The 7755-nt window shown below is 38.0% G+C and overlaps 1 long non-coding RNA gene across 1 annotated transcript in view; it reads right to left on the bottom strand.

The window, feature by feature from the left end:
* Nucleotides 1-237: 237 nt before the first annotated feature.
* The window catches only part of LOC107669785 (uncharacterized), an 11499-nt gene continuing 3981 nt past the window's right edge, over nucleotides 238-7755 (bottom strand). Inside the window, exons 2-3 of the long non-coding RNA XR_001632036.1 lie at nucleotides 4708-4709; nucleotides 238-249 (exon numbers count right to left, since the gene is read on the bottom strand). This is a non-coding gene — a long non-coding RNA (uncharacterized LOC107669785). The remainder of the gene's footprint in view (nucleotides 250-4707; nucleotides 4710-7755) is intronic.

Raw genomic sequence — 7755 nt, 5'->3', positions numbered from 1 at the left:
TGGTTTGGGTGGGTTTAACAGGTGTTTATTTGAGAGACAAGACATTATATATATATATATATATATATATATATATACATAATATCTTTAGTCCCTTAGTGTGCAAGCCAAAGGCAACCGTGGCCAGGAACTTGTTGGATAATGGAGAAAAAAGACCATAGTAGAAACCAGTCCTACTCACTTTCCTGCAGATTCTAATGCCTATTCCTCTGCCTGGAACTTTCTAATAATCCTGAAGACCTTGATTTGCTGGTTTGGGTGGGTTTAACAGGTGTTGAAGCTAAACTCTGCTGGAAGGTTGCCCTTCAGGAACAGGGCCAAACACCCCTGGGCTATACAGTCAAAATATAATGTCTGTAGTAGAAATGATACATCGATTGAACTGTAAGATTAAGGAGTGAGCATCTTTGAGATCTATTGTCCATATGTATATATTGTACAGTTCATCCTCTCAGCAGCCTATTATAGCTCAAATCTTCTGAAACGCTATGGCGGATGGCTGGATCGTTAAAGAATTAAGAAAGTCCTTACTGATGTGATGTGAGGCAATATCTGTTTTGTTCCTTGTCAGTACTAAAACTGGGACTGTTTTTGTTATTTTCTCAGGCTTTTCTCTTGAACTTACTTTAAATGGAAGGGGGCAACATTAGAGTGTTAGAGATGATTATATTCATAGTTCTGTCCTAACTTCAAGTTCGGAGCTTTTGGACATAGAGCATTTGTGATCAGGAAGATTATTAGTGGATTAACTCGTGTAGACTGAGTGACCTTGGCTAGGCTCAGCATAAGTGACAAGGTAGTGATCCCACATGCCATCACTCTGTGGAAGGACTGCTATGTTATCAACAGTATATAGCAAAACTAAATCTAGCATAAGATTATGGCGGTTCTGTCTAAACCTAATAGAGTTGACAAAATGCTAATCTTAATCCTGTCATTTTCATATTTGAATGTTGAAATCACCAACACTCAAGAGCTCTATCAACAGTAACTACTAGATCTGACAAAATCAGAGAAATCAAAGAAAGCTGGTACTGTATATACTTAGGGTGTGGAATGATTGGCTGTAAAGGGTTAATGATGTCAGAGATCGACAAGTGGGACCCAAAGTGAAAATAAAACAACTCAAATAAGGCAGAAGGATGCTGTGTAGTAATTATCCATCCATCTTCCAAACCGCTTGTCCTATGTAGGGTTACATTGATGCTGGAGTTGATACCAGTGTTTTGGCCGACCGCCATTGGAATCATCTTGGATGCATGTCACTTTAAATCACATATTTCCTTATTACCAATTATACATCACCTGAAAACAATTATAGTGCAATCATCAAGATTGGTGTCATCCATAATTTGGAAAAGTTCTTGAAATAAATATACTGAATGTGCACATTTGCCTAACACGTTTATCTAAAGTGACTTACATTGGAATTTATCAGTTCATTAATTCCTTCAGCTTATCTCTAATAATTGGAAATGTATTCCTTTACCTTCTCTGGGTATTAACAGCTCCTTTGAATCACATTCAGTCACTATTTCCCACCCTTTTAAAATTTTGTAGTTGTTTATCAACCCCCAGAACCACAAGGTAACTTCTTGGATGAATTAGATGTGCTACTCTCAACCTTTCCTGAGGATGGTACTCACCTAGTTATGCTTGAAGACTTCATCATCCACCTAGATAAACCTCAGGCTGCAGACTTCTACACTCTGCTTGCCTCTTTTGATCTCAAGCAAGTGTTAACTACAGCTACTCACAAATCAGGCAACCAACTGGATCTTATTTACACACGACACTGCTCCACTGATCATGTACTGGTTACTCCACTGCACACCTTGCTTGGAGACTTCAACATCCACCTAGATAAACCTCAGGCTGCAGACTTCCACACTCTGCTTGCCTCTTTTGATCTCAAGTGTGTTAACTACAGCTACTCACAAATCAGGCAACCAACTGGATCTTATTTACACACGACACTGCTCCACTGATCATGTACTAGTTACTCCACTACACACCTCGGATCACTTCCTCCTCACTCTTAACCTCAACATGGTTCCTGACACAACACATACCCCTCCACATGTCACTTTTCGACGTAACCTACGCTCATTCTCACCCTCCCGGCTATCTGCTATGGTTTCATATTCCCTTCCTCCTCTTAAACAGTTCCCAGGCTAGCTCGTACCACCTCTTCTGCCCCTTGGCTATCTGATGTTCTCCACGAGCATCGTTCTAAACTCAGGGCTGCTGAAAGGGTATGGCACGAATCAAAAAATACTACTGACCTTAATGTGTATCGATCACTCCTCTCTTCGTTCTCCGCTAATGTCTCCACTGCTAAAAGCACATACTATCATAACAAAATGAACAATTCCTCTAATTCTTGCATGTTCTTTAAGACATTTACCTCTCTTCTTTGTCCTCCTCCTCCCCCTCCTTCATCAATTCTAACAGCTGACGACTTTGCCACATTCTTCATTGATAAAATTAAAACCATCAGTGCACAATTTTCCACACCACAATCTGTCAAGCACATCTTACCAGCAAACATACATTCGTTTTCATCCTTCTCTCCACTCTCTGAGGCAGAAGTCTCTACTTAAGAAACCCACCCTTAACCCATCTCTTTTAGAGAACTACAGACCAGTTTCCCTTCTTCCTTACATTGCAAAAACACTTGAATGAGCTGTGTTCAACCAAGTCTCTGCCTTTTTCAAACAGAACAACCTCCTTGACAGCAACCAGTCTGGTTTCAGATGTGGACATTCAACCGAGACTGGCAAGAGCGGATTCCAAATCTTCAATACTTATCTTGCTGGATCTGTCTGCAACTCAACCTAGCCAAGACAGAACTGCTTGTGGTTTCAACAAACCCATCACTTCATCACAATTTCACCATCCAGCTTGGTGCATGAACCATAACTCCTTTAAAAACAGCCAGAAACTTAGAGTCGTGATTAATGATCAGCTAAATTTCTCAGACCACTTTGCTAAAACTGCTCGATCCTGCAGATTTGCTTTATTCAACATCAAGAAGATCAGGCCCTTTCTTTCGGAACATGCAACACAACTCCTTGTTCAAGCTCTTGGTCTGTCCAGGCTGGACTATCTTGTTCAAGCTCTTGTTCTATCCAGGCTGGACTATTGCAATGCTCTCTTGGCAGGTCTTCCAGCCAGTTCTATGAAACCTCTACAACTAATCCAGAATGCGAGATTAGTCTTTAACGAGCTGAAAAGAATGCATGTCACACCTCTGTTCATTAATTTGCACTGGCTACCAATAGCTGCTCGCATAAAATTCAAGGCATTAATGTTTGCCTACAAAACCACCACTGGCTCTGCACCCCTTTACCTAGATTCATTACTTCAGACTTATGTACCCTCTAGAAGCTTGCTTTCTGCAAGTGAACATCGCTTTATTGTGCCATCCCAAAGAGGCAAAAAATCACTTTCACGGACTTTTAAATTAAATGTTCCCTCCTGGTGGAATGACCTGCCCAACTCGGTCTGAGCAGCTGAGTCCTTAACCATCTTCAAGAATCTGCTAAAAACACATCTCTTCCATCTTTATTTGACCCTCTAACTCTAGCATTCTAATTATATTCTTAAAAAAAAAAGTGTCCCTTTTAGACTTGCACTCTTATTCATTTTCTGCTTGTTTTCTTTAAAAAAAAAAAAAGAAAAAACCTAACACTAGCTTTTCTAATCTTTTTGTATTCTATTTGTTTTCTTTTTATTTATTATACAATTAAAAAAAAAAAAACTTGCTACGTGTACTGCGTTAAGCTAACTGAGACTTGTTATAGCACTTGCATATCTTTGCTATCTCACCTAAGATTTCACATGCTATAAATCGCTGTGTTCCACTGAATTGTACTGTACGCAACACAGCACACTTGTCCTTACAGCACCTGTTTCCCTACTGATATTCTTCTCAACTATTTTTAACACTCTCATTAAAAGTGAAAGCAAAGGGAGTGAATGTTTTTTGAATGCAAAAAAATAAGAACATGAGAGAAAATAAACACATCAATCATTAAGGTGCATGATTCTTTCACACCACCACTGTATTAATATTTAAATATATAAAAACATGTTTGTATATTTCTGATAACTATGAATTATGCAGCCACGTCAAATCCCAAAACCTCATCCTAAACATTGCCAAGACTGATAAATTATAGAATTATTTATTAAGACTGTACACACTTGGTTTACATGAAAACTTTAGAAAACCTGCTATAAACGTTTTGGGGAATGTTTGGTCTGGACACCGGCATCCTGATTACAAATATAAATATACTTGTACACGTATAGTTCATTTGAAAATGTTTATATACTGTAGATGTTTACTTCTAAAAAGTTTTTTTTTTTTGCAACTATTTTTGGAAAATCTAATTCCACCATGAAAAATAGACATGATTTTATTAAACATCCCATTTGGAAACCGTTTTTATATGCTGTACATACCCGGTCCTGTACCAGTCTGTGGGAATGTGCTCCTGATGCCAACATGGCAGCGAACATAGTGAGCATGTGTTGCTGGACACGGCTGATGCCTGACACCAGACAACTGAGGATGCTGGGTAATCCCACCTTGTCAATCACACTCTGGAAGGCCCCCGCAGATTGGCGTGTTATTTTACACAGAGCCTGGAAGGGCAGATAAAGGTAAGACAGGTGGGCTGAATACAGAATCTTCAATACTGCTGCTTTTTGTTACATAATATTTATTTATTTAGAGGAACATTAATATGTCATCAAAAGGTTATACATTTTTGATACCGCTGTAGAGATGAGGTTAAAAAAAAGGAAACAACTAACCAGTATCATGAAATATACATTTAAAAAACACATGCCCAAAAAATGATCATTCTTGTACAAAGCTATTGTAAAACACAAAACAAGTTTCATGAATATAGCCGCAAGTGACAATCAACGGGTGTGATAATGAATAATGCATTTGAACAATTAGATGACACAACTACCATGTATGTTTCCAATTTTTATGTGAGTTTACAACAATGTCAACAGTTTTGAATCTCCACTGATACTGTAAGTTAGTGTTCTTTACAGCTTACAAAAATAAATGCTAATTCCAAAAGAGACAACACGCTTCATAAAGGAAATCAGAAAATATGATTTCACAATGATGTAAAAGGTCCGGACATTTCTTTGAAAGTTAGGATTTCTTATCCTATCCTAAGATGGCTAAGATAAACAACATTACAACTGCAGCTTTCATCTGTCATTCACAATAACAAATAAGTGGCTGAACATAGAATTTGCTGTTAGTCCCCCTCGCAACAAGAAATCATGAAATGAAATCCATGCTTTCTGGGTTGTTATAGTTATAGGCCAATAAGTCACTATGGTCCAAACCAAACAATATTTTGGCCCATATTTGCTAAAAAAAAAAAAAAAAGATTCAAAATTGTTTTGATAACTTATGACAGGTTTTTAAATTGCAGTGCCCCAACTGAGCAAAACTGCACAAATTCACCTCAGAATGTCCTGAAGGGCAACTGGTCAAATTGGCCAACCCCCTCTCCAAAATTTCATTGACTTATATCTTCATAACACTTAGACAAAACTTAAATGGAACAGAATTTCAATTCTCGACTGTACAGTTGTGAAGACATGAAGGAAATCATTTATGGTCTTATTATAGCACCACCTAGGGTCAGACCAGGGCCTGACAATAAGAACTGCCCTAAAATACACCCAGGACAGTTGATGCAATTGTCACTGGCTCAATGGGACAAAAATAAATAAATACATACAAAATAAAATAAAATAAACAAAGATGATGAAAAAGTACATATTGGACCATTGCAGTTACACTTGATAACACTATATTGAGCAACTATAGACCAATATCAAATCTTCCTTTTTATATGCAAGATTATTGAAAAGGTAGTTTTTAATCAGCTGAACAACTACTTAAACTCCAATGGATACCTGGACAATTTTCAATCTGGTTTCCGACCGCATCACAGCACAGAGACAGCGCTCATTAAGATAATAAATGATATTCGCTTAAATTCTGATTCTGGCAAAATATCAGTGCTGGTACTACTAGATCTCAGTGCTGTGTTTGACACGGTCGATCATAACATACTTCTAGAGAGACTGGAAAACTGGGTCAGGCTTTCTGGGATGTAATCAAATGGTTCAGGTCATACTTAGTAGGGAGAGGTTATTATGTGAGTATAGGAGAGCATAAGTCTAAGTGGATGTCCATGACATGCGGAGTCCTACAAGGCTCAATTCTTGCACCGCTCCTGTTTAGCCTGTATATGCTCCCACTAAGTCAAATAATAAGAAATAACAAAATTGCCTATCACAGCTATGCAGATGACACCCAGATTTACCTAGCCTTATCTCCAAATGACTACAGCCCCATTGACTCCCTCTGCCAATGCATTGATGAAATTAATAGTTGGATGTGCCAGAACTCTCTCCAGTTAACCTGTGCCTGGACGCCGGCGCACTGAACGCTGTTTGCTTGCACGTGTCAATGTTTACGAATAGATTCAATGAAAAGGGACATAATTAATCTTGACAAACTATATATCATTCTAAAGGTCTAAGCCTCAAGTATCGACGATAGATCGCTGTTTTTCAATGGAAAGCTTATAAAGAATGTATTTGCTAAATTTGTGTAAGCAGTACACATCAAAACATGCATAATCAAAACGCAGTACAAACCAGATTCATTGTAATAACGAGTCATAAACGCATCCACAGCTGTAAATCCTGGTTTAGTTAGAAAGGTAAGGGTCCACTGAACAACATCCCATAGAGCACTTTTAGTCCAACGAAACAATAACGTTGTAATATGGATGGTTATTCCTTTGTTTACTTCTCATTTATTTGGGGACAGTTACTGTTTGTATCCGTTATGGAAGAACTTACGCTCAAAAAACTGGTAGTAAAAAGCAACATGGTTTTGTAGCATACAGTGTCACAAACAGAATGAAACCATCCACTAAAAAAAAAAAGTCAAAGATACGCGGAATATTGTTAATTTGAATTCTGGCGCTCTCTCGTGACGGCTCATGACCTCTGATGGGGGTGTAACTTAGCGATCGGCTTTTTGCACAAATAATTCTTTTTTTTTTTCTTCAACATTTTTCATATATGTGTGTGTGTTTTGTGGGGAATGTGGCTGTATCATGATTACCATCTGTATGACCGCACATCAGCATGTGATTACTGTGTGTATGACAGCTATCAGTGTGAATGTGGTCTATATGAATAGAGTGATTATTGACTATATGGCGAGCCATCTGTATAATTAATTACCATTTGTATGACCGCACATCAGCATGTGATTACTGACTGTATGATCAGTGTGAATGCTGCATTTCATAATTGAAAAACTGTGCAGTGGTATGTTTAATGACTAAAATATTTTGTAGAACCCTTCAATACATTTGGTAAATATTTTTTCTGAAACAGGGGGTGGGAGTAGACATAGTCTCAGAAAAATTGTTGCAGGAATCTAATTTTTCATGGTATTTTCTTCAGATTTGAAATAGAAACTCATGAGACATGTGACTTTCAACCCATTACTTTTCTGGATTGCTCCAGAACCGATTTCATGTATTTTTCAGGAACTGTTACCAAGTCATTGCATTTGGAAACAAAGATGAAGTTCTCAAGGTGAATGCATACCTTGACTCTAGGGGTCAAACAACTAAAAATCAAGTCAGGAATCTTGGTGTGATTCTGGAGACAGACCTTAGTTTC

The sequence above is a fragment of the Sinocyclocheilus anshuiensis genome, unplaced genomic scaffold, assembly GCF_001515605.1.
Source record: "Sinocyclocheilus anshuiensis isolate Anshui unplaced genomic scaffold, SAMN03320099.WGS_v1.1 scaffold889, whole genome shotgun sequence".
Classification (NCBI taxonomy): domain Eukaryota; kingdom Metazoa; phylum Chordata; class Actinopteri; order Cypriniformes; family Cyprinidae; genus Sinocyclocheilus; species Sinocyclocheilus anshuiensis.
The sequence above is the reverse complement of the archived record's forward strand: the minus strand, read 5'-3'. Positions and strand labels throughout refer to the sequence as shown.